Source organism: Spea bombifrons, chromosome 1 (genome assembly GCF_027358695.1).
Source record: "Spea bombifrons isolate aSpeBom1 chromosome 1, aSpeBom1.2.pri, whole genome shotgun sequence".
NCBI lineage: Eukaryota > Metazoa > Chordata > Amphibia > Anura > Pelobatidae > Spea > Spea bombifrons.
The window spans coordinates 24399442-24426926 of NC_071087.1; the positions used below are offsets into that span (position 1 = coordinate 24399442).

The 27485-nt window shown below is 41.8% G+C and overlaps 1 protein-coding gene across 1 annotated transcript in view; it reads right to left on the reverse strand.

Moving 5' to 3' along the window:
- The window catches only part of SGCZ (sarcoglycan zeta), a 331004-nt gene that overhangs the window by 253451 nt on the left and 50068 nt on the right, over positions 1 to 27485 (reverse strand). The window lies entirely within an intron of this gene.

Consider the following 27485-nt stretch of genomic DNA (forward strand, 5'->3'; position numbering starts at 1 on the left):
CAGATTTTCTCTAGGTCATATTCCTTACAAATATTAGTTATTGATGTTTCCATATTTCAAGGGACTCGAGAGCCAACACCCTGCTATACACACAATAACAAAATTCAAAGCAAACACTGTAAATTGGTAATTAAGAAATATTAAAGTATTTGTCACTAAAGTTTTTTCTTTATGTTTATGGGTCAAGTTATTTTCTTGTCCCTTTCATTTTCCTTCAATGTCGTTTCTCTACATAAACATCAGATCTAACATTTCTAGTTTGTTACCATCTCTCTCCCACAGTACACTATTTTTCAAATATTCAAACCATGTCTTTTTTTCTGCCCCCGTATTTCTCTCCTGTTCTTTTTTGCAGATGGTTCAGGTGCTTTAAAATGTATCATGTAAAACAGAACACTTATGCACTCAAGCATTATATAATAATATAAGGAACAAACATCGATAGATGGACCATAAATGGAACGCTAAATATAATCAATACGCTTGAATTAATACACTTGAATATTTCATTATAGTATCTAAGTGTCTAAGGCTGGTTAGGACATATTGTTGGTGAATTATGGCAGGTGCCACACGTTTTCAAGGGTATTACCAATCTCATTTTACTGAATTCTCCCATCTTCCACAATGCCATTGAGTATTTATTTTTCTTCTTTGTGAAAACACAAGGTTTTCATTGCCTCTGTCTGATTTTATCCTTTTATGTTTCTTATCTTATAATTTACATTTTTTTATCAGTTATCAAACATTAGTCCTTTCTCAATGTGTTCCATTCAGCCATTTGTTGCCTACATTCATCAGAACTACATGCATAAAACATGTCACACCTATTTTTTTGTGATCATTGCCATGTTATAACATAGTCTTGTCATACCCTCTTTCCTGGTTAATCTATATACCGTATTTGCTCGATTATAAGACGACCCTGATTATAAGACGACCCCCCAAAATCTGAATATTAACTTAGGAAAAAAAGAAAAAGCCTGAATATAAGACGACCCCAAAGGAAAAAAGTTATACCAGTAAATGTTAATTCATGTAAACTATTTTTTTTAATAAAAGCTATGATTGAGAAAAATATTTTTTTTTGTTTTTATTTCTTGTATTTTCCATCCTGTCCCCCAGTTACGCACATCTGCCCCCAGACTTGCCACCCCAATATGGCACTGTGGCCCATGATATGCCTTTTAACCCTCTATATGCCACTGTGCCCCATGGTATGCCTTTTGACCCCCTATGTGCCACTCTGCCTCCAGAAATGCCTTATACCCCTATATCCCATTCTGTCATTTAGGGGGTTAAAATGCATATTATGGGACAGAGTGGCATATAGGGAGGTATAAGGCATTTCAGGAGGCAGAGTGGCATTAAGGGAGTTAAAAGGCATTGTATAGAGCACTCTGCCTTATACCCCTATATGCCACTCTGGCATTTAGGGGGTTAAAAGGCATATTATGGGGCAGAATGGCATATAGGGAGGTATAAGGCATTTCAGGAGGCAGAGTGCTCTATTAAATGCCCCCTTAACGCCACTCCAGAAATGCCCTATGCCCCCATTTAACACACACACACACACCCTATACCCCCATTTAACTAACACACACACACACACACACACTCTCTCTCTCCCCCCTCCCCCTCTCTCACCCCCCTCTCTCACCCCTCTCTCACCGGTGCTTCCAGCCAGGGCAGCGGGTTGACGTCGCCTTCCGCTGCAGCCGCAAGGAGGTGGAGTTGGCAGCGGGGGTTTGTATGCGTCCGTCGCGTATACTTTCTCCGGCTGTCAGAGGTCAGAGATCAGAGTTCCCCGCACCGGTGCGGGGAACTCTGGTCTCTGAGAGTCGGGGAAGGTCTACGCAACGGACGCAGACAACCCCCGCTGCTAGCCACACCTCCTTCCGGCTGCAGCGGACGTTGTCTACGCGGATCGCATAGACGTCAACCCGCTGCCCCGGCAACACAGCAGGAAGCATCGGTAAGTGTTTGTATGATGGGGGGGGGGTGAGACAGGAGGATCCAGGTCCCCTGCAGCGGTGCGGGGGATCTGGATCTTAGTCTCCTAATCAGACCTCTATTTGAGGTCTGATTAGAAGACCTCGTCTTATAATCGAGCAAATACGGTATATATAGTGAAAAGGGGGGATGGAAAGGTGGGACCAACTACGTATTAATGTATATAAGGACAATATAATGTATATAATGTATGTCATAGAAGTCCTTGTTGGTGTAATGGTGTTATGGTCTAGCTGCTTTTCTGCTGCATTGCTGGAGGCTATACAGCCTGGCTGGGTTGCCATGGCTACACTCCTGTCACTCCTGTGACTCAGCCCATTGTCCAGCCCACAGCCAGCCCCTTTTGGCTATTTAAGCAGCTAAACTTCACTTCCTCCTTGCCCTTGTGTTGTTTCCGGCTGCAAGTGCTATTGCTGTGTTCCTGTGTTCCTGAATTCCTGTGTATGACCTGGCTTTCTCTGACGTCCATCCCGGCTCCTGATTCCTGGCTTGTTCCTGACTTCGCTGATCTCTGTATTCCTGACCCCGGCTTGTCTGAGTATCTGTCTTGGTTCCTGACCCCGGCTTGTCTTTTGGTATATGCTTTTGGATCACGATTTGGCTTTGTTCACTATTGTCATTACAATAAAGGTGATTGCATTTTACGTTTTGTGTCCGTCTGGTTCCTGGTCCCTAACATTACACAAGGGCCATGAACCCAGAAGGGGCAGGCAATCCACCAAATGTTTTTACCAGGCTGGACCAGGTAGACCAGCGCATGGACCAATTTGCGTTAGCTCTCCAGACCTTGTTGCTCCGTACTGCACATCTGGTTCTGCCAGCTCAGGTCCCCACGGCACAGGCTGCCTCTACACCTGCTGCTGCTTCTGCTCCGTCTGCCACTGGTGATTTTAATACTGCCAGAGGCTTGACAGGGTCTGCTCCGCTTCCCGAACGTTATGGGGGCGACCCTAATTTGTGCAGAGGTTTTCTGAACCAGGTCAGTATCTATCTGGAGATGGTACCTCAGGCCTTTCCGTCTGACAGGAGTAAGGTGGGCTTCGTGATTTCTTTACTCTCAGACAGGGCCTTGGCATGGGCGAATCCCCTTTGGGAGACACAGAAACCTTTAGTACACAATTACCCTGAGTTTGTTGCGTCTCTAAAACGGGTATTTGATGTACCGGCACGCTCTGCTTCGGCTGCCAAACGATTAATGTCCATTCGGCAGGGTACAAGGACGGTTTCGGACTATGCTATTGAGTTTCGCACCCTGGCCGCTGAGGTTGGTTGGAATAATGAGGCTCTCGTGGCTGCTTTTTCTAATGGGCTCTCGGGTATACTTAAGGATGAGATTGCAGCCCGGGACCTTCCCAGTGATTTGGAGGAATTGGTCTCTTTTTGTATCGTTATTGACTCACGAATCCGTGAGAGACCATCCTTCCGGGAGCACCTGCGGAGGCCTCCTATACGCTTAACCCCGAGCTTTTCATTCCCACCCGTGCCTCCCTCTCCTCCCATGCCTCCTGGTCTCGACACTCCGGGCTTTGTGGAACCCATGCAGCTTGGATTTACTCGTCTCTCGGTTGAGGAGAGGGCCTTTAGGAGGAGGGAGGGTCTCTGTCTTTACTGTGGTAAAGCAGGGCACCTGCTGCGAACTTGCCCTACACGTCCGGGAAAACGCCTGCACCTAAGGCTCCAGAGGGGACAGTCCTTAGGTGGCGTCTCGGCGTCCCCAGATGTCCAGAAGGATAAACCTCTAGTCTCGGTGGGTCTCACTTGGGGCAAGATTTCTGTCATTTCAGAGGCACTCATTGACTCGGGGGCAGCGGGCCTTTTTATTGACAGCACCTTTGCTCAGAAGCACTCTATTCCGTTGCAGCTTCGGACTGCTCCGCTTGCCATTGAGGCGATCGATGGCAGACTGTTACAGCCCCCGCAGGTCACCCATGAAACCGCTCCTTTGTCTATGGCTGTCGGGGCTCTCCATCATGAAATTATTCAACTTCAGGTGATACACTCTCCTCATTATCCTGTGGTTTTAGGATATCCATGGTTGCGCAAACATAATCCCGTGTTTGATTGGGTAAGGGCCGAAGTTTTGGCATGGTCGCCTAATTGTTCCAAAACATGCCTAGGGAGAGTGGTGAAGGTGCTAACCACTTCTCCGGTCTCTTTGTTGCCTGAGGAGTATCAAGAGTTTCATGATGTTTTCGATAAGGGCCGGGCTGGTGAGCTCCCACCTCACCGCCCGTACGATTGCGCCATTGAGCTGCAACCTGGTGCCATACCCCCTCGAGGTCGAGTCTACCCATTATCTGTCGCAGAGAATAAGGCCATGGAGGAGTATGTTGCGGATGCGCTGTCCCGGGGGTTCATCCGTAAATCCTCTTCCCCTGCTGGGGCCGGATTCTTTTTTGTGAAAAAGAAGACCGGCGAACTGAGACCCTGTATAGATTACAGGGGGCTCAACCGTATCACGGTTAAAAATGCCTACCCGATTCCACTCATTACCGAGTTATTCGATCGCTTAAAAGGGTCCAAGGTATTTACAAAGCTCGACCTGCGAGGGGCGTATAACTTAGTAAGGATAAAGGAGGGCCACGAATGGAAAACCGCGTTTAACACCAGGAGCGGGCATTATGAATACCTAGTTATGCCTTTCGGTCTCTGCAATGCCCCCGCAGTTTTCCAGGAATTCATAAATGATGTCCTAAGGTACATGCTCCAACAATGTGTGGTGGTATACCTAGATGATATTTTGATCCATTCCACCTCCATAGAAAGCCACCACGCTGATGTAGCCCAAGTCCTACAGAGGTTACGAGAGAATAATCTCTTTTGCAAATTGGAGAAGTGCGAATTCCACCGTAAGCAGGTCACCTTTCTGGGGTACGTAATTTCAGAGGTCGGTTTCGCTATGGATCCTGAAAAACTCTCGTCTGTTCTCGAGTGGCCACGACCTGTAGGTCTCCGCTCCCTTCAAAGGTTCCTCGGCTTCGCTAACTATTATAGGAAATTCATTCAAAATTTTTCCTCTATTGTTAAGCCTCTTACGGACATGACCAAAAAAGATGGCAATGCCTCTCTTTGGTCCCCAGGGGCCATCAAAGCTTTTGAGTCATTGAAGGCCGCTTTTGCCGCAGCTCCTGTTTTGGTACACCCGAAGCCCGAACTTCCATTCATACTTGAGGTCGATGCGTCTGAGACAGGGGTAGGTGCCCTCCTGTCTCAACGTCCTACTCCTGAGAGCCAGTTGCACCCATGTGGGTACTTCTCCAAGAAGCTAGGTGCTGCGGAATGCAACTATGAAATTGGTGACCGTGAGTTGCTTGCGATAATACTGGCTCTCAAAGAATGGAGGCATTTGCTTGAGGGAACTTCTGTACCAATCCTAATTCTCACGGATCATAAAAATCTCACCTACCTGTCCGAGGCTAAACGCTTAACTCCGAGGCAGGCCCGTTGGGCATTATTTTTATCCCGTTTTAATTATGTGGTCTCGTACCTGCCGGGGACCAAAAATGTCCGGGCCGATGCTCTCTCTAGACAGTTCTCGAAAGCTAAAGAGGAGTGTCCTCCTAGTCCGATTATTCCCCCGGACCGAGTACTGGCTACCATACGTACCAGCATAACATCTCCCCTCGGGGACAGAATACGGGCCGCTCAGGTAGATGCACCTGCTGAAACCCCCTCAGGGCGATGTTTTGTACCTGTCAACCTGCGTACCAAGTTACTTTCCACCTATCATAATCCTAAATCAGCAGGTCATCCCGGGAGGAACCAACTTCTCTGGTCGGTTTCCCGTCTCTACTGGTGGCCAGGAATTAACAAAGATATTGTTGCCTTCGTAGCAGCCTGTCCAGTCTGCGCGCAGACTAAATCACCCCGTCACCTTCCAGTGGGCCTTCTCCAACCCATACCTACTGGTGAGAGGCCATGGTCTCACCTTGCCATGGATTTCATAGTCGACCTTCCGCTGTCTAATGGTAACACAGTTATCCTCATGGTTGTTGACCGGTTTTCTAAAATGATACACTGCATACCATTCAAAAAGCTCCCTTCCGCTAAGGAGTTGGCTACAGTTTTTATCAAGGAGATCTATCGGCTACATGGGGTTCCCAAAGTCATACTTTCTGACCGGGGTAGCCAGTTCGTCTCGAGATTTTGGAAGGCCTTCTGTGCGCAACTGGGTATCCAACTCTCCTTCTCCTCGGCCTACCACCCACAATCTAATGGGGCTGCGGAAAGGGCCAATCAGGGCTTGGAGCAATTCCTGCGGTGCTACATCTCGGACCACCAAAATAACTGGTCGGATCTGCTACCCTGGGCGGAATTTGCTCATAATAGTGCTGTCTCGGCCTCTACCCGGTTCTCCCCTTTCATGGTGAATTATGGGTATCAGCCCTCCATGATTCCTGATAATTTCACTTCCCAGGGGATTCCGGCACTGGAGGATCATCTCCAGCAGATCCGTTCCACATGGGTGCAGGTTCAAGAGGCACTTCAACGCTCACAACAGTGTCAGGAGCTCCAGGCTAATCGTAAACGCCTACCCGCGCCTTCCTATCAGGTCGGGGAGAGGGTCTGGTTATCCTCCAGAAATCTCCACCTCCGGGTGCCCTCCCAGAAACTGGCTCCCCGGTATGTGGGGCCTTTCCGTATCCTTCGACGGGTAAACCCTGTGGCCTATGCCCTGGATCTTCCTTCTAACATGCACATCCACAATGTGTTCCATGTCTCTCTGTTGAAACCTCTGATCTGTAATCGTTTTACTACAGTCACTCCTCGCCCCCGTTCGGTGACTGTAGACAACCATGAGGAGTTCGAGCTCCGCTCCATTGTCGACTCTCGTTGGTTCCGTGGGAAGCTCCAGTATTTGGTCCATTGGAAGGGGTACGGTCCAGAGGAGAGATCTTGGGTTCCAGCCTCAGATGTCCATGCTCCCGCTCTCCTTCGTGGCTTTCACTCGCGTTTTCCCCTCAAACCCGGCCCTGCTCCGCGGGGAGGGGGTCGTTGAGGAGGAGGTACTGTTATGGTCTAGCTGCTTTTCTGCTGCATTGCTGGAGGTTATACAGCCTGGCTGGGTTGCCATGGCTACACTCCTGTCACTCCTGTGACTCAGCCCATTGTCCAGCCCACAGCCAGCCCCTTTTGGCTATTTAAGCAGCTAAACTTCACTTCCTCCTTGCCCTTGTGTTGTTTCCGGCTGCAAGTGCTATTGCTGTGTTCCTGTGTTCCTGAATTCCTGTGTATGACCTGGCTTTCTCTGACGTCCATCCCGGCTCCTGATTCCTGGCTTGTTCCTGACTTCGCTGATCTCTGTATTCCTGACCCCGGCTTGTCTGAGTATCTGTCTTGGTTCCTGACCCCGGCTTGTCTTTTGGTATATGCTTTTGGATCACGATTTGGCTTTGTTCACTATTGTCATTACAATAAAGGTGATTGCATTTTACGTTTTGTGTCCGTCTGGTTCCTGGTCCCTAACAAATGGTCAGGTTTCCCAATACCTTTGTCCATAAAATGTACATGAATAATTAAAATGTCTCGCTATCTGCAGCAATATACCAAACATTTTATACATTATAAAAGTGTTGTTATTTACATTATGGCACAGTACTGGATTTTTATGGATCTTACATTTTTTGTTACAAGGCAACATTATTTTCGCAGGTGTCCATTTGCATACAAAAATATGCAAAGCTTAGATGTGCCAAAGTACAAGCTTCAGCAGGTTATCTAACCATGGCTATTTAAAATAAAGAGATCATTAAAATAGATTACACTTAGTATAACTGTAATTGAAATCTATTTTGCCAACAGATTTAATGTTATCCTGCCATATTATTTTGCCTTGGGGATGTCATGACTGAGTTACTGTACCAGAATAGCTTGATGATCAATAATCTGACAGCTCTTACATAAGAACAAAAGCACACAAAATTGCATCTTTATTCTTTTTTTGCTTTTTAACCCTTTTGGAGTCCTTGCTAATTTTAAATTGTTAACTGTGCGCAAAGCTTAAAAAGCAGTAAAACCTTTGTGACCTGCATTTATTAATATAATTATAATACGCAATAACAAACTCACTTGAGTTGTAACATAACATTTTACCTAATAGACTACTGTATATGCTGTTTCACTTTACATTGTGTGCATGTTTTTAACAAACTTTACACCCTGAAATATTTTACTGCGCGCTGGCATAACATCACACATTATCCATATAAACTTAGTGCATAGTAAATGTGAATGAAGGTTGTGTTCTATGCACAGCACAGCAAAGGATCTGGAAGCAGAGCTCTATGGGTTGCTCCAACAGGCATAGCAGCATGTATTTCTATTTTTGTTTCCTAATTTTTCCTAATAAGTGGTTATGATTCAAATGGGTTATTATATCACAGTCTTTTTGGCACGTAATTCTGTAGTTTTTATGAATTCATTGGGAACAAAGGGCATTAAGAAAGTGATGCTCATGAATAATGCACTAGTAGTTTTTCAGATCATTAAATGTGCTTGTTTACAAGACATGTTTACTCATATAAGAATTTAATACAGGACACATAAATGGGTCACACTGTTGCATGAATTAAAGGTCCAGGCCACAAGTGACTTTAAACAAGTTCACTTGCGTGTTTAATCTCCTATACAGAGTACAAAACCTGTTGGCTCTATACAAATAAAATACAATTTTTAACAACAATATGAGGAAAGAACGGTGAAGAGTAATTATCCATGTTTAAGCCAGGGATTTTTCTATTAGACAGAGTAAGCATGTGTCTAAAATGCTATGTTTTTAGGAGAATAGTATTAGGTAAATGGGGAGAATCTCAAAGATAATGCCATCCTCTTCTATTCTCTCCACCCCATGCAAATTATGATGTGTCTACAAAGACTTTTAACCATTTATTTGGTGGAAAAGGAAAAGCACCATTAGGCGCGGCACGTGGCTTGCCTTTAAAGAACATTAGTAAAAGAAGCACAAATAATATTACAGAAAATTTAGTTTTTAGGACTAACATACAGGGCCAGCCCAAGACACTGAATGCTGAATTATACTGTTTAGTATTGATTTAGGTTATTAAACGCAAGTTAATAATTTAAAACCGTTTTAGTAATCCTGTCCCATGTCCTATTTGGGATATCTTTAAAGTTAACCAATTCAAATTTACCCTCATCAAATCATATATTTTTGAAAACTAGACCCCTCAAGGTATTTCAAATGCTGGTATTTAACATAGCTATAGAATATAACACTTCTCATGCACTAATTCTACTACCAGTCTTTGTTGAACTTTGTGGTAGTAATTTATTTTGTGTTTTTTTTCACACAAATTGCACTTCAGGTATAAATGTACAGCTCCTGGCATACATCACAGTCAGACAACACCCTAAGTAGTGTTCAGTAACATCTCCTGATTACAGTGATGCATGGGTTTGTCAGTTTATTTGGGGGCTAAAAGGCCACATTTGTGACATGCGCAATTCAGTTTTTTTTTTAACTTGCTATTTTGGCATCTGGTCATTCTGCCCCCATGTCCTATTTGGGACATCTTTGAAGCCAGATAATTAAATTTACCCCTATCAAACCATATCATTTTGAAAATTACAAAGGCATTACAGCAACACAGCTTAAGCAAAAAAAGCGATAAAAAGATTCTTTAATTATTAAGTGGCCACTGGTATGTATTTGAATTCAATAGTATTTTTTCACAAATATGTTTTGGATTCTGACAAAAGTGAAAACATGATCCAAATAAGAAAATTATTTGTCACATCAAACAGTTGTACTAAAATATTGTGATTACAAGAATGATGCATTTTTATCTCAGTGACATGCTCACCAGAAACACTTGGTATGTTTTGAGCTTCATTGGGTATTGTATTCTTAGCTACTGTAAACTGCTGGCTTTTGGAATGGACAAAAGGTAATTTATGCTGATATTTTTACATTAAATATGTTTTCCACTTAAAAAAAAACATATGTATAGGAGGTTCTATTTTACCGAGAGGTTGGTACATTAGTGGAGAAGTGGTAGATGTTAAAACAGCAAAGGTTAACATACATGGTATGGGCATATGGCTCTCCTGAAGACAAGACTTAAGGAATGATTAAAGTATAATCTCAGGCTGAATGGTTCTTACTTGTTGTCCAATGTTTCTATGTTTCATTATGTTCAGGGGAAATGGAACCAGGGAGACATTTTTTGTAAAGTAAACAGGGGAGGGCAGGCACCATCTGAAACCCCCTGTAACTCAAATACACTGCTGAAACACACACACTTATGTTAACCCACACTTACCCATACACATGCATGTTCACACACACAAACACATTCATGTTAAGCCTCACTTACATATAAACATCCATGCTAACTCCCACAATAACACACTTATACACACACTGGCACTTTAACTCCTCCCTTACCCACTCACTCCCTCACCCCATTACCTCACTTGCAGCTTTCCTTCAGCTTTAGAGATACCAGTTTGCTCACTCTAACAAATTAGCATATTGGTTCTTTAAACTACCACTACAACAAATACATTGATAGGCAGAGTGATTGAAAGAATCACTTTAAGTGTTATTTAAAGTAATTGTAAATGGTGGCATTTGTTATCTAGTAACCTTGTTATTTATTCCAATTGTTCACAATTTGATTTGTATGCAGTCATATTGCATTTAGCGTTTTTGCCTTACACGGAGATACTTAGTAGTTTGAAAGTTACATCGTTAGTCCTAAGATTTTTTTCTGATTTGTTCCCTGGATTTTAATATTGTATATTAGTATTTTGTACAATTAGCATAATTTGAGATTAATACATTAAATGTAATTAAATAACAAACATGCCTGTAAGTATAAAACTAATGTTCATATTAAGATTCCTGCAGCAGCAGCATGCATTTACTGTATCACATTATAGCACTATCTTACTTAATTGCTTGGTAATGAGAATTAATCACATTGTTGCTATAAACAGATGGATATAGCATGCAACCAAATGCTACAAAACAACTGCCACGTTGTATGTAAAGGACATATAAGTGAATCCTTATTATGGTTCTTAGGGTGAGTTTAGCACAGATCCATGTTAGCTTTCCCAGTAAAAGAGTTCTAGTTCATGTACTTTCCTTATACCCCCCTATATGCCACTCTGCCTCCCAAATATGCCTCTTGACCCTCTATTTGTCACTCTGCCCCCAGATATGCCTTATACCCCCTATATGCCACTCTGCCTCCTTGATATTTCTATTAACTCCCTGTATGTCACTCTGCCTCCCTGATATTTTTTAACCCCTATATGCCACTCTGCCTCCCTGATATTCTTTTAACCCCCTATATGCTACTCTGCCTCCCTGATACTCCTTTTATGTTAATGGAATTCACTTTAATTAACTTTGTTTGCCATTAGTTACAAAGAGTAAGTACAGATTGAATGGTTCTTCTGATTTAGCCAAGATGAGCTACTACAGTAGGCTCAATTATTTAAGGTGTGGTGCCATTAGCTCATTTTACAGTTGTCACTGATAGACTTGCATTTAAAAATAATTCAGACTCCTCCAATGTCATTATCACATCTGCTATCACCTGTTTCTTATTATCTTCAGTATTTTACATTTCACAACATACTTCCTAGGTAATTTTACCTTTTTTAGTTTCATTATGTCATCTTTACTATTATCCACTCAGTATGGACTGTCATATTTCTCTGCCTATATATATATTCCTGAAGCTACCAAGACCAATGAAAGAGTAAGGTTTGAGTCTTTACAGCAGAGAAAAAAAACTAGATGGCAGACTAAATGGGCAAAATGTTTTTTTGCTGGTCATCAAATTTTCTATACATTTTTATCATTTTTATCAATCAAGTAAATAAGAAAAAATGTTTTCTTAAACCCAGATCCAGCAGCAGGGAGCTTGATGGTCTGGAAAAAAAACACATTATCTTATTACTAAGCTACAAAGGGGCTTTTAAAGTGTGTTTTACTAAGCCATTATATGTTAATTAACACTTCTACATTGATCTTGTAAATATTCTAGGATATGCTATATTTATATCGCAACATCCCAAACAGCATTATCATTTGCTGCATGTGCTACATGCATCTTAGAGTTATTTCTATCTCCAGCAAGGGCCCAATCATGTGCCCCAACTATTTCTCTAGACTTCCAGCTGAGAGGGTGAAATTATTTGTAATTTGCCACTTGCTGTGAGAATAGGATTCTATGATCTTAAAGGTATCCAATATCCAACAAGTGTTAATTATTTTCACAGTGAGGTACCATCCCCTTTGTGCATCTATATTGAGTGTTGTTCTTATGCTATTGTTGTCTTCGTATTACTGAACCGATATCACCTACATTTATCGAGGCAGATGTAATGCCAAACTCACTTTACCCTCTTTACCCAATCCTGTACAGAGGCCTAGGTTTAGCTATTGGAGCTCAGTGGTACATTGCTGACCACCAATGGGTAGAGAACTACATAGGTGGCAGTACTCTGGGGACACCTGTCCATGGTGGTGGATAAAACCTTCCTGTAGTGTATAGGGGAGGCTGCCCACTGGCATTCTCTTAAAAAAGAAAAAGCTACAGATTGGTCACATACCAAGAAACAGCTTTCTCGGTAGGTGACCAATCTTCAAAATAGCCTTTAGTCAGCCATCCGCCCGCACATCAAGCAGTTGAATATGGCAGATTGCTACCATTGTAGCAATAGCTGTAGAGAAATTTAAAGTGCCAACATGGTGCCATCTGATGTATTGTGAGAGTAGCTGGCTGGTATGCTGGTGTCCTGGTTATTTATTAAAATACATTTTTAAAAACCAAAATGGATCAATACTTTTTATTGACACTTGTCACTCTTAGCCAGAATACTTATGAGAGTGATTTGTAGTCTTCAAACTTGGGTGTCAAAGTTTGGCATTCCAGTGGGCATATGTATTTCTTAACTAGAGTGAGTTTTAAACACATAATTTAACGCCTTCCCATATGCGCCTATTTGGTTTAAGCTATTGTTACTATTTGGTTGGGAATTTATGGGGAAATTTTTCTTTTTTTTAATAAAAACATAGTAAGAATATTCCATCTATCACTTGATAGGATGTATGGTTTACCCTAAACTAGGTATTTATAAAGAGCTCCTCCTGCCACACAGGTGCCTTATTAATGATGTCCAAAGAAGGTTTTAAATTACTTGAGATTCACATTTTGAGTTAGAATGCAAAGCAGACCCACAAATTCAGCTCCTTGGTAATACATATAGCCATGAAAAATACAATAGGGCTCTGCAAACTTGGGGTACTTTGATATAGGTGACCAGCTAAAATATATATGGCCATATAGTGTGACACAATCCCCAATATGCCTTATATAGGTATTTTGTAATGGTATTTGCTGGGTATGCACCGAATTTTAGCTTTGGGCTTTCGAGGCTCCTTCGTTAAATGGATATATAGTATGGACCTTTGAGGTCCCAAAAGCATATGCGGCTTCATCAATGCGGGACATTATTATACTTAGAAAATCTCCAAGCTGGTGAGCTCTGGGGTCCCAACCTTACAAAGCTCCCAAGTATGGACATTGGCGAGAAAGTCAGGAGCCAAAAATCAAGTGGCATTGGAAAACTGACATGCAAAATTAACAAATAAAATGTAAATTTGGGCGAAAATACCAGTTCTCTTGTTTTGGCCGCTTGATAATGAGAAACAAATTAAATTAGATTCTGATGACTAGACACACATGTTGAGTACACAATGCTGTGTTGAATCTAAGAACATTTGTATTTCAATAGGAAATATGAAAGGTTTATCAAAGTATTCCATGGAGCAATATTCATTATTGACAGTAACATCTGTTTTACAGCTATCTACTGAGTACTACTAATCAAGTTAGATTTTTTTTAACAAATCACAGAACCATGCTGTAAGGTATTACACATGCTATACGTGTGAAATGGCACCATACCAATACTTAAAAACATTATTTTTAATTGTCCTTGAGCAGATTTATCAGTAAATCATTTTTCCTTTACAGTTTTTCATCTGTACTACAAATGTTCTAGTTGCAAATTCACACGAAACGATTTTAAGCAATTTTCCACCAAACTGATTTGTGGGAATTCCCATAGGAAATAGGAAGTACTGATTTTGCATTTAACATCCTTAATTACCACTGTTTTCACTAGTTTTTCAGAAACATGTGAATTTTTTGCTGGATGAAAGGGCATTTTGCAACTAATTGTATCAGTTGATATCAGCTACTACTACAGAAACAGATTATAATGAAGTTCCATGTGAATCACAACTGACTGACGAACAGTGTTAACTGGCACAAATCAATTTGTGGTAGCACTTTCAAACATAACATGCAAGGGTAGATGAGATTGAGTCTTAAATAGGAAAGTGTACAAGCCTTAATAAAGACCTGAGTAAAAAGTTTGCCTACTTTCACTTGGTAATACAATAGAGCGTAAAAATACACATATACCGTAGTTTGTAATTTATAAATTGTAAAGCCACTTGGCAACTGAAATGTGAAGATTTAAAAAAAAAAAAAAAGGTTCACTCCCTCCTTGACCTTGTGTTGTTTCTGGTTGCAAGTGCCTTATCTTGTGTTCCTGATTATCTGTGCATGACTTGACTTGCCCTTCAGCAAGCTAAACAAACATACTTTTCTTCCCTCATTTCATCTCTTTCCTCCAACCCCAAACAACTTTTCTCCACCTTCCACTCTCTCCTCACCCCACCCACATCACATTCAAAATACTAACTCTATCCTACAAAGCTCTCACTAACGCCACCCTCCTCTACCTATCCTCCCTCATCAGCAAATATACTCCAGCCCGCCCTCTAAGATCCAACAACGACCTGCTCCTTGCATCTTCACTTATCACCTCCTCCCATGCCCACCTACAGGACTTCTCTTGTGCAGCACCAACCCTCTGGAACTCTCTTCCCCGTGCTGTCCGACTCTCACCAACTCTACCCTCCCTCAAATGCTCCCTAAAAACTTTTCTCTTCAGGGAAGCCTACCACTGACATAAACATCAAAACTTCTCTCTCACTTACAACCCTTATCTCGCCCTACATTAACATCATTCACTACCACACAGTACTCATCTCATGTTTCTCACCCCTTATCCACCTAGATTGTAAGTTCCTGTGGGAACAGAGCCCTTCATTCCTCTTGTATCTGTATGTCATTTGCTGTATTGTACTTGTCGTTATCTGTAAAATTTTCATCTTGTACAGCGCTGCGGAATCTGTCAGCGCTAAATAAAGTATAATAATAAAAAATAATAAAAAAACATCTGTGCATGGAGGAGGGTGGGAGCATGGACATCTGGGGCTGGTACCCAAGATCTCTCCTCTGGACTGTACCCCTTCCAATGGACCAAATATTGAAGCTTCCCACGGATCCAAAGAGAGTCGACTATGGAGCAGATCTCAAACTTACAATTATAAACCAGGGGTTTCAGCAGCAAAACATGGAACACATTGTGGATGCGCACATTAATCGTAAATTAGGCGTTTACGATTGGCCTGGAGCTCCTGGGATTGTTGTGACCTTGGACCTGCACCCATGTGGAACGGATCTGCTGGAGAGGATCCTCCAGCGCCAGAATCCCCTGGGAAGTGAAACTATCGGGAATCATGGAGGGCTGATGCCCGTAATTCACCATGAAAGGGGGGAGACCGAGACTGTTATGAGCAAATTCTGCCCACTGTAGCAGATCCAACCAGGTGTTTTGATGGTCCAAGATGTAGCACTGCAGAAATTGCTCTAAAGCCTGATCGGCCATTTCCGTAGCCCCATTCGTTTGCAGGTGGTAGCCAAAGGAGGAGGGTTTGATACCAAGTTGCGCACAGAAGTCCTTCCAGAATCTCAAGACAAACTGGCTACCACAGTCAGAAATTATGACTTTGGGAACCCTGTATAGCTGATAGACCTCTTTGATAAAGAGCATAGCCAACTCGATTATGAGGCATAGCCAAGGTCGATTATGAAGTCCATAGCAAGGTGTGAACTTGGCCTCTCACTATTGGATATAGATTGAAGAAGACCCACTGGAAGGTGATGGGGTGATTTGGTCTGAACGCAGACTGGACAGGCAGCAACAAAGGCATAGGTAGAAAGTTCCCTTGGTATGGAGGTTCAAGGGTATGAAACAGCACCCTGAGAGAGTTTCGGTAGGTATATCTACTTGAATGGCCCATACTATGTCCCCGAGGGGAGATGTTGTGCTGGTACGTATGGCGGCTAGTACTCGGTCCAGGGAATAATCAGACTAAGAGAACTCTCCTCCTTAGTATTCAAGAACTGTCTAGACAGGGCATCAGCGCGGGCATTTTTGGTCCCCGCCAGGTACGAGACCACATAATTAAAGTGAATTATAGAAATAGGGCCTTTCAGGCCTGCCTCTGCGTCAAGCGCTTAGCTTCAGACAGGTAAGAGAGGTTTTTATGATCCGTGAGGTTCACAACTGGCACAGAAGTTGCCTTAAGCAAATGCCTCCATTCTTTGAGAATGAGTATTATCGCCAGCAACTCCCAGTCACCCATTTCATGGTTGCATTCATCAGGCCTTAGCTTTTTGGAGGAATACCTACCTACACATGGGTGCAACTGGCTCTCAGGAACAGGATGTTAAGACTCCTGTCTCAGACCTCAAGTATGAATGGAAGCTTGGGTTTCAGGTGTGCTAAAATGGGAGCTGCGGCAAAAGTGGCCTTTAATGACTTTGATGGCCTCCGCGAACCAGTGAGAGGTGTTACCATCTTTTTTGTGGCGGAGACACGACTGAGTCACCACTGCAAGGGGGAAGCGGGTAAGTGGTTAAGGTTATTGCAGGTCTCCATTGTTAATTTGACAAGATGTTCAATTGTTAGTGTTTAACACCTAATAATCCCCATCCAAGGTTTCTAGTACCCAGCCACATTTAAAATTAATCTAGACAAGGAATGCACAATTACCTGGTTTATTCTCCTTTCCTCTTCCCATAAAATATAACACAATGCTTTGCAAATTGCATTTACACCCCAGGATGGCCGGGGTCTTCCAGAGATACTACTGCAGGGTGTACCTTTAAAGTTTTTTTTTTAAAGAGATAGATATACTATTAGGTGCTTGATTGGCTTTAGTTTGGCCATCTGTAGGGAAGAAATGCCTCTGGTGACCTTGTCTATTTTTACTTCTTCTTTAAGGGAAACCTTTCTTTATACCTGTTCGTGTACATAGTCGGCGAACTGTGTATCTGGGGAATTGATTACCACAGTTTGCATGAGAGACCACTTTACAATGTAAAATACTGCCTTCCTTGAACAAATTATAGGTTTGTGCTAAATTCAGTGTCACGTGATCCAACATCATGCAGGGCTTCAACTGCAGTAAGTTCATTTTGATGGTATAGAAATAAGCTCTTGTAGGCTAAGTTTTAACAGCACAATAGACTTGCTTCTGTAACAATCACAACTAAAACAGCTCAGTGGCCTTTAATCTACCTTATCATGATGCTACAATTGTGGGTTTAGCACCCCTTAAATATCCTTCAAATCCACAGATATATGTATTCATCTGGCTTTCTTCCATGAGATTATTAGTCTTTGATTCAGCTCTTCACCTTTATTCAATAAAGCAAAGTGTTTGCATTGTCATTATTGAAGTGAACAAGTTTTACGTCAACTGCAAGTCTAGCATGTGTTCACATGTTCAGAGTAAAGATGCTCTGTATGAATATTACATATTCTCAAGTATGGCTTTGTATATTTATAGTAGAGCTGTAACTCCTGGGACCTGGGTCACATATGGTTATATCCTACGAGTGTCTTCATAAAGTACCACAAGGAGTAAGGTAAGGTGTCCTTTGTGGTCACAGGAAACAACTTTGTATGTGACAGAATGAAGACTGGCCTATTGAACACCGCTTTTTTATTGTATCCACATACCCATTTTATGCAACACGAGAAGAGCTTTTACAAAATACAAATGAATATGTGCTTCTTCGGTACTTAACACTTCTAGCATAGAAACTGATTGGTTCTCCTTGTCTCTATTAAACATGCACATTCCAGACATTAAGACGCTCTGCCCTTATTTGCAGTTTTTAAGGCACTGTTTTTAAAAATTGTTCCAGAACCACAGGATGCAATGTATCCATGCATCCAAATTCATATCCCCAACACACTAACAATGAAATCTGAATAATTCCTACACTTTTCTAACAGGCACATTTGTAGCAGACTTGATTCAGGGCCAACCCTGACATTTCTAGTCTCTATGATCTATGGTAATGACACCTCTATTTGCTAGAAAATGTATTGGTGTGGCACCACCAGCATGGTACATAGACAACTAGGTGACTTTAATGTTAAGGTTGCCCCAAACTTATACATACATATATATAGATATGCCACATTCTAACCTGATAATCATATCAAGGGACTTTCCAGGGTTGGTTGCCCAGAGCTCCTCTTTTCCTGGCATTGGCATTGACTTCAAACAAGGATGAAATGGGTAGAGAGAAGGCTGGAAGTAGACAGATATGTGGTAGGAATAGGTGTGACGCAATACCTTTCTCCTGCTTGGAGATTGAGAATACTAGCCCAAAGATTCTGTGTGAAACCAATTAACTTCCCAAGTATGCCAATAATACATTACAGAATCTTGGCAAATCCTTATATTTAATCTAATACCCTGAGCGTAAATGTGACCACTAACGACAACTCACCAGGAAGTTAGTTAATGGTATATCTAATTTTCAGTCATCACAATTATTGAACTGGCACCTCATTAGAACGTATAGGCCTCTTAACCAGTAAGAAAAATACATTTTAACAATAATGTTGAACATTTTTTTTATTTGCCAACTGTGATACAAATTAAAGATAGCTAATGGTAATGATGAAGATACAGTATTTCAAAGTAAATGTTTCATCTTAACGAGATTATGTAATGTTACGGTACTTGATAAATGGTAATTAAACATACTTAATTTTAGATGTTATCAGAATTTTAAGTACTTAAAGTGTATAATGCTCTGAGATTGGAAAACATTAAATTAGTACTTGTGAGAATTTGTACTTTGTCTTTCAACACATGGATAGGTTTGAAACTGAAGTAATTATGTGCAAGGACTTTTAGGAAAATATCAAGGCCACTGTTAAGAAATGTTTTTAATTTCATAGTTAGTATTAGAATTTGCTATTCAAATTACTTTAAAACTTAAAAATGTTATATTGAAGTAAACATTTCAATACAATTCACAAACATATTGTATGGCCAATCAACATTTACAAGGGGAATGGACAAGCATTTAGATATAACGTATTGACTCGAATATAGGCCACACTTTCCCCCCCCACTTTAAATCTTTAAAGTGGGGGTGCGGCCTATATTCGGGGTCTAGCGCCCGACGCCCGGGACATGCAGTCCCGGGCAGGCAGCGGGGTTAGGATACAGATCCCCCGCAGCGGTGCAGGGGACCCGTATCCTACTCTCTGATACGCTCAGACAGCCTCCCCTGCCAGCACTTCCCACGGGGGTTGTGCCGGCACGGAAGATTGTCTAAGCGCATCGCGCAGACATTCACGGGCAGCAGCGATGCGAGCATAAACAACCTCCGCTGCTGGCACATCTACACGATGTGCTTTAACAATCTCCCTTGCCGGGAATTTTTTGGGAATTAAAAGTGCCGGCACCGGAAGTTGAATACGCGTTATGTGTAGATGTCCCCCGCCGGCCCCGCAAGACCCCGTGGAGTCTGCACCGGTAAGTCTGGTGGGGGGGGCATCTTGAGGACAGAGTGGCAGCATATCTTGGTGGGGGTAGAGTGGCAGCATATCTCGGGGGAGATAGAGTGGCAGCATATCTCGGGGGGTACATCTTCGGGACAGAGTGGCAGCATATCTCGGGGGGGGAAACTTTTTTCATTAAAAAAGCACCTAACTTTTAGGGTGCAGCCTATATTCGGGTGCGGCCTATATCGCAGCCAATACGGTATAAGTGTGCTGACATCATTTTAACTTGTCAGCAGCAGTAGTTACTGATGAGTTGGAGTGTGAGTGACAGTTATTTTAGCAGAGGCTGAGATTAATGCTCATTGATTACCTGCCATACTGCATTTTAATTAATAGTTTATTTTAGTGCAGAAAATGTACTGTTGTGGGGTGGATTGGCGAAATGTAATGACTACTGTAGTGTATTACTGGGACTGCCAAACCAGGCAAGACCAGGCATTCTACTGGGCTTGTGCATCTGAACAGTGTGACTGTTTTTTTAGTTATTTTAAATTGAAAACGCTATCAGCCAAATCTCTAATTTGTGGACAACACAAAATATTGTTATTATCTTCAATTAATTGCTAAATAATAAATATTGGTGACAAAATTTGGGATTTAACTGTGTGAAATTCCTGAGTAGGGGGTATACCTTGTAATTGTTTTTTCTTTTTTACCGTCGAGTATATCAAACATTTGGAGTTGTCCATGAGAAGGAGTGATTCTAGTGTTCGTGGGTTGGGCAGAGCTGGCGGCAGGCATGTACGAAAAAGCAGTAATCAGGTGACCACCAGTATACCAGTCCCAAGTAGGCAGAAGCCTTCTTGCTTGGAGTCAGAGGTTGAACTACCCCTACCACGAGTGGCATGCAACAACCGCAGCAGTATGGAGGAACATCCCATCAGTATCGGGAGCTTCATGGAATGGGTTTCTATGGCTGAGCAGCTGCACAGAAGCCGAAAGATCACTATGTGCAATGCAAAGCATCAGCTGAAGGACACCACCACAGCACTCTGGAGCAATAGAAACGTTCTCTGCAGCGATAAACCACACCACTATCTGGAAGTCTGAGGGATGAATCTGGGTTTGGCAGTTGCTAGAAGAACCCTACCTACCAGTATGCATAGTGATTACTATAACGCTTGGCAGAGGACGGGTAATGTTTTTCAGGGTTTGGGCTAGGCTACAGTGAAGGGTAGTGTTAATGCATACAAAGGCAACTTTATGGCACAAATTTGGGGAATGCCCTTTGCTGTTTCAGCGTGACAGTGCATCTGTGTACAAAGCAAGGTTCATGAAGATATGGTTCACGGTGTGGAAGAATTGGAGTGGCCTGCAGAAAGCCACGACCTTAACCCCACTCAACACCTTTGGGATGAATTGTAACACTAATTGTGAACGAGGCCTTCTCATCCAACATCAGTGCCTGAAATAACAAATGGTCTTCTGGCTGAATGTGTGCCAATTCCCAAAGACACACTCCAAAATGTTATGGAAATCCTTCCCAGAAAAATGAAGGTTGTTATAGCCACAAAGGGCTCCATAAGAATGCCCATGGTTTCCCAAGTATCCACATAATTTTGGTTATATGGTGTCTATCATATTTAAGTTATTCTTAGAAAATATCTTAAGAAATAATTTGGGGAAGATAAAAATATGTCTGGTTTATATACCTTGGTATGATTTGCACACACTAATGGGGCAGAGACAATAACCTTCTGGCTCTGCATTCACATTATTAACTGCTTCAATAAATTTAATCTGCTAAAGTTTTAGTAAGCTATGATTCAAAGATCCTCATTCGCCACCTAGATTCATTCCCATGTTGGTCACAGCTTAATCGAGATATCTATGACTAATGAGGAGGAAAAACATCTAAAGAGTTTTAGATGGTACATAAATGAGAAATAAATTAAGTTAAACAAATATGGAAACTAACCTTAAATGACATTGATTTTGAATATTTTAAAATGTATTACATAAAAAAGACATCCAATTTTCGTTAAAATACCATTTAAAAAAATTCTATTTACACAAATTAATATTAGAGAGGCTCAGACATAACTGTGACAGATTTCAAATTGTCAAGGAGCGATATCCTACGACTAAGTTAGTTTAATGGCTTAATAATTAAATTATATACTGCTAAAATAGCTTATACTGATGTATTTGTTTCTTTTACCGCCATGTACAATCTAGTTTATACACAACTGTAGGTAAAAAGTAGAACTCAACATAATTGTGTAATTATGGATGCTGTACATGGTGATCTCATACACAAGTCAGGCAAAGTCAGGCTTTATTTTCTTCGATAGTCAGCTTCATGTATGAGACGTCTAACGCCATTGTGGTATAGTATTGCTTCACTTAATCTGAAGTTCATCTGGTAGAGGTGATCCTGGAGAACTGTAAAGAAAGGATTTACTGCAGGCCATGAACACTGAGGTAATCGGTAATTTAGGACACCCTTAAAATAGTTTTGACCTGTTTGCTAAGGACACATTACTAGTTACCCTACTGACTATATTACCTTATCACCAACAGGAAAAAAAAAATGAAAAACAAAAAAAGCATGATGCTCACACACAGTGGCAAGCAGCAGATGTGTTTGGTTGAATGCAAACCAAATGGCTATTAGGCAAGGAAAAATGGAAAATGCAATAGAGTATAGGGTCCTGATGAACCCTGTCTGAAATAAAATGATAATTAAAAGGGGAAAGTAGGGCATAGTTTGTGTCCCTTTAAGACAGGAAGGTCTATCAGCTGAACAGGGAGACAGACTCAAAATTCCCAGCAAATGTTTGTATTTTCTCCACTTCACGCTATAAATATTTGACATTGAAATAATCTATAAGTTGACATGTATAAATATTTGCGTGTTTTATTTCTGGAAAGTTGGTATATACTTAGCAGATTCTAATATAATCTAATGGATAAACATATTGATCAATCATCATATTCTACTTTTAAAGTGTATTATCTAGAAAGGTTTCTTGATTAGATGGCATTTGAAATATACAACAGAATACAATGTTAAAGTGCATAGCTCTCAATTTAAAGTTGTCAAACTATAAACTACATTTCTCATTAGTTATAAGAGTGATGCAGGCCAAACAGCCTTTTATAACTTGGCAAAGGTATCGTGGATGCATTCAGGTAGAAACAGTAATTATGAACAAAAATGTGCCTTGTTTGACCTGGGTGATTTTATGTTAGAGTGATTTCTGTTTAACAATTTGGCAAAGTTCTACTCTATTGCTTTAAAAAGAAAAAAAAGCCTTAGGCTAACTATATCCCCTGCAAGGTAATATATAACCATACTCACAGATTGCAATGCAAAGGAAGTAAATTGATGACAAATTTAGATATCCTGAGCTTATTTATTTCATTATTCATATGGGTAACTGCAACTTTTTATAATAGACCTTTACCTCATTTGACTGATCTTATTGCAATTGTGAGTGCTGCGCTCTGAGTCATACTCATTACTCTCTGCTTGTCTAATACAAATTGACAGGCCCAGACTTAACTCACCATTATCTCTGCTAAATTCTACACTTTATAAGTAAAACTCATTGAGACAATATGAGAAGTGAATTAATCTACAAAATGTTATTTCAACGCAAAACTGTATGGTACAGAAACAGTATATATTTTAGGGGCAGATCATGGTCAGGTGGAGCCATGGGGCAATACTGTTACAAAGGGCCCCTAGAATAATTATATATCTGATGCCATGTATCTTAACAAAATGTCAATTTTTAACAGTGGACATGAGGTACTTTTCCATATAACACATACACCTGTATACACTGCCATTAACATAGATCTCAGCTTCTACCTAGAGACTTTTTTCCTGTAGCAGCAGGTTCACACAGTAACTATGATCCTTGCCTTTTTTTTTTTACAAGTAGAGAGCCATGCAGCTTCCACTTGCTGACTGGAACGTGAGACTACAAAGGAGCTTCTTAAAGGCTGATCATGAAGAAGGAAGTGGACTCTGCAGGTGAGGGCCCCCCCACCGACTTCCCACGTTACCCAGTACTTTATGCATGCTGTGCAATGTAGACACATATAAATTATACTTCATCAAGTAAGCATACCTGGGAACTTCTGGGCCCCGGCTATCCGGAGCTTTCCCTTGCGGGAAGCAGCCAGGACTGCCCACTGATGACAACGGGTCTTGACCCAGAGAACCGGAGCTTCACCCGGCAATCTCCGGGCAAACCCATTGAGTTCCCAGGTATGCAAGTAAGCAGTGTGTGGGGCCCTTGCCACCAGGGGTCGTGGGGCAACTGTTCATTGTTAATACGCCCCTGACACATAGTATATACAGTGGCAAGAAAAAGTAACTGAATCCTTTTAAATTACCTGTTTTTCTGCATTAATTGGTCATTAAATATCATCTGATCAAAATCTAAGTCACAAGTATAAACACAATGTGCTTAAACTAATAACACACAAACAATGATAATCTTTCAGGTCATTATTGAATACATCCATTAAACATTCACAGTGCTGGTGGCAAACCATTGGATTTACTAACTGGTCAAAGCTCCTGTGGCATCAATAGCTACTAGTAGCTGCAGATCAGACCTGCACCGCATTCAATTTTAGACCATTCTTTCATGCAGAACTGCTTAAGCTCAATCATATTCTTAGGATGTCTGGTCTAACCATCCTGTGGAGTACAGCATCTCTAATGAGGTTTGGTCTGGGCTGTCACTGGGCCACCCAAAATGCAGATTTTTTAAAAGAAAAAAAACATTCTGCTGTATTGCACAGGTTCTACTAAGCTTCAGATGGCGGACATCTACCCTAAAATTATCCTGTATGATACCTTGATAAATTGTCCTCCCCGATGATGGCAAGCTATCCAGGCCCTGAGGCAGCAAAGCAGCCCTAAATCATGACGCTCCCTCCACCATCGGGATGATGTTCTCATGTGGGTATGTGGTGCCCTTTTTAAGCCATACTGAGTGCTGCGTGTTATCCACCCACAATTCAACCTTCATTTCATCAGTCCACAAAACATCTTCCCAATAGCATTTTAGAGTGTCAATGTGCTCTTTGGCAAACTCATAAGGTAGACTCAGAAACATAGATGTTAACCAGTTTCAATTATTCCTTTAATCCCTTGAAGACAATTTATGTGCCCAGCTCACAAATCACTATGTGATCAATGAATTAAAAAAATAAAAAGTATATAAAAATTGAAAAAGTAAAAATAGTTAAAATAAAAAATGTAATAATTTTTTAAAATAAAAAAGACCCCAGTGATTTCACCATGACATCATAAGGGGAATCATCCAGTTCAAAGAAAAAAAGTCCAAAAAATGTAAAAAGAAAAAATAAAAACAATTTTTGAGAGCAAATTCTAAAATTGGCGCTGTATCTTCCCAAAACTCCTGGCATTAAAAGAGATAAAGTACCAACATTTAACATACCCTAAGGTGTCTAGTTTAAAAAAATATATATATAGTTTGATGAGGTAAATTTAATTAGCTGGTTTCAAAGATGTTACAAATAGGGCATAGGGGCACACTGACCAGATGTCAACATTTTAAAAAAAACTAAATGTGCATCTTCCAGATGTAACCTTTTAGCCCCCAAACCTATCCCTGGGTGGAATCACTGTACTAAGAAGATGTTGCTGAACAGATCTAGCGATGTTATTTGGCAGTGACATATACCAGGAACTATAAATTCCTACCAGAATTACTATGTGTGTGAACACACAAAATGTACTACCACAAACATTGACAAAGGTTGGCAGTAGAATAAGTGCCTGGAAATGGTTAAAACAACAGTATTTGAAATACCCTGGGGTGTCTAGTTTTCAAAAATATACTGTTTGATGAGGGTAAATTGAACTGACCAGCTTAAAAAGATGTCCCCAATAGGACATGGGGACAGGATTACAAATGGTTTTGAAATAGCAATATACTACTTGTACTCATTGCCCTATAACTTGCAAAAAAAAAGCATAAATACATTGGGTATCTAAAGAAAGCCCTTCTTGTCCTGAAAAAACAATCCATACCTTGTTTGGGTACAGTAAATGACAGGGAAGAAAATTACAGCTAAACATAAGCACCACAGAAATGTTAAAACAGCTATTGTCACGAAAGGTACAAAAAAATCAAATCAGCCATTGTGTCAGGGGATATTGCGCATTAGCGGAATTGGAAAGGGCCTGGTGCAGGGCAACCACACTCCCCCGAGTGTTTAGCACCTAAGGTTGCGCGGCCACATACCAGGGCCCTGACATAGCAGCGGATGTTGTCCAGAACAAAACAAAGTGATATCCTGCAGGAACCCTGGAGCAAACATGAGACATAGCTCTACAGAGAAATGAGCAGGATGCTGCAGGCTTGGAGTAGGGAAGCTAAGCAGAGTAACAGCAGAAACATAGCATGCAAAGGGGGACAGAACGAGCAAGACAAGACATACATGGTACAGGACACAACAAAGGACAGGGAACAAGGCAGGGAACACCGGGGAAGGAGCAAGGAGCCGAGATCCTCAGACGCTTCTCCTTTAAGCAAGGATAGGATATCTTAACTGGGACATGGGGAGAGGCGAGAGGAACCGAGATCCTCAGATGATTCAGGGAAAAGAGGGCAAAGCGCCCGACGCCCGATGCCCGAGACATGCAGTTCCGGGCGCCGGGCAGGCAGCAGGGTTAGGATACAGCGATGCAGGGGACCTGCATCCTACTCTCTGATACGCTCAGACAGCCTCCCCTGCCAGCACTTCTCACGGGGGGAGTGCCGGCACGGGAGGTTGTCTAAGCGCATCGTGCAGACGTTCACCGGCAGTGGCAATGCACGTAAACAGCCTCCGCTGTCGGCACGTCTCCACGGGGGGAGTCCCAGCAAAGGAGATTGTTAAAGCACATTGTGCAGACGTGCTGGCAGCAGAGGTTGTTTATGCTCGCATCGCCGCAGCCGGTGAACGTCTGTGTGATGTACGTTTCCCACGGCGGAAGTGCCGGCACCAGAAGTTGAATACGCATTATGCGTAGATGTCCCCTGCCGGCACCGGTAAGTCTGGTGGGGGGGGGCATCTTGGAGACAGAGTGGCAGCATATCTCGGGGGGGGATAGAGTGGCAGCATATCTCGGGGGGGCACATCTTGGGGGAAGAGTGGCAGCATATCTCGGGGGGATAGAGTGGCAGCATATCTCGGGGGGACACATCTTCGGGACAGAGTGGCAGCATATCTCCGGGGGGCAGAAATGTTTTTCTTTAAAAAAAAGCACCTAAATTTTAGGGTGTGGCCTATATTTGGGTGCGGCCTATATTCGAGCCAATACGGTAATATAAATGATTACAAAAGAAACTTTGATTGTTTTATACGTTTAATTAAGCCACTCATAGGAACAAGTAAAATATGGTATATAACCTATAAAACTGATAGCAATGATTATTGTAGAAATCAAATAATCAAAATACCAAATATATTTAAATAAACAATATGCAAGTGCATTTTAACTTTGATAAAATATTTATTTACAGTCTGGATAGTAGATGGAAAGGTGATCATTGTGTCACAGCGCCTGGGCCACATACATCGCGCGCCTAGGACCGGCCCTTACCTCCACTCCTACAGGTCGGTCCCCGGGCATCCATCCACCTCGCCAGGGCCAGGATCCGTCCAGATGCCACCCTTCCCTTGTGGACATCCACGCACGTGCCATGATCATCGCTATC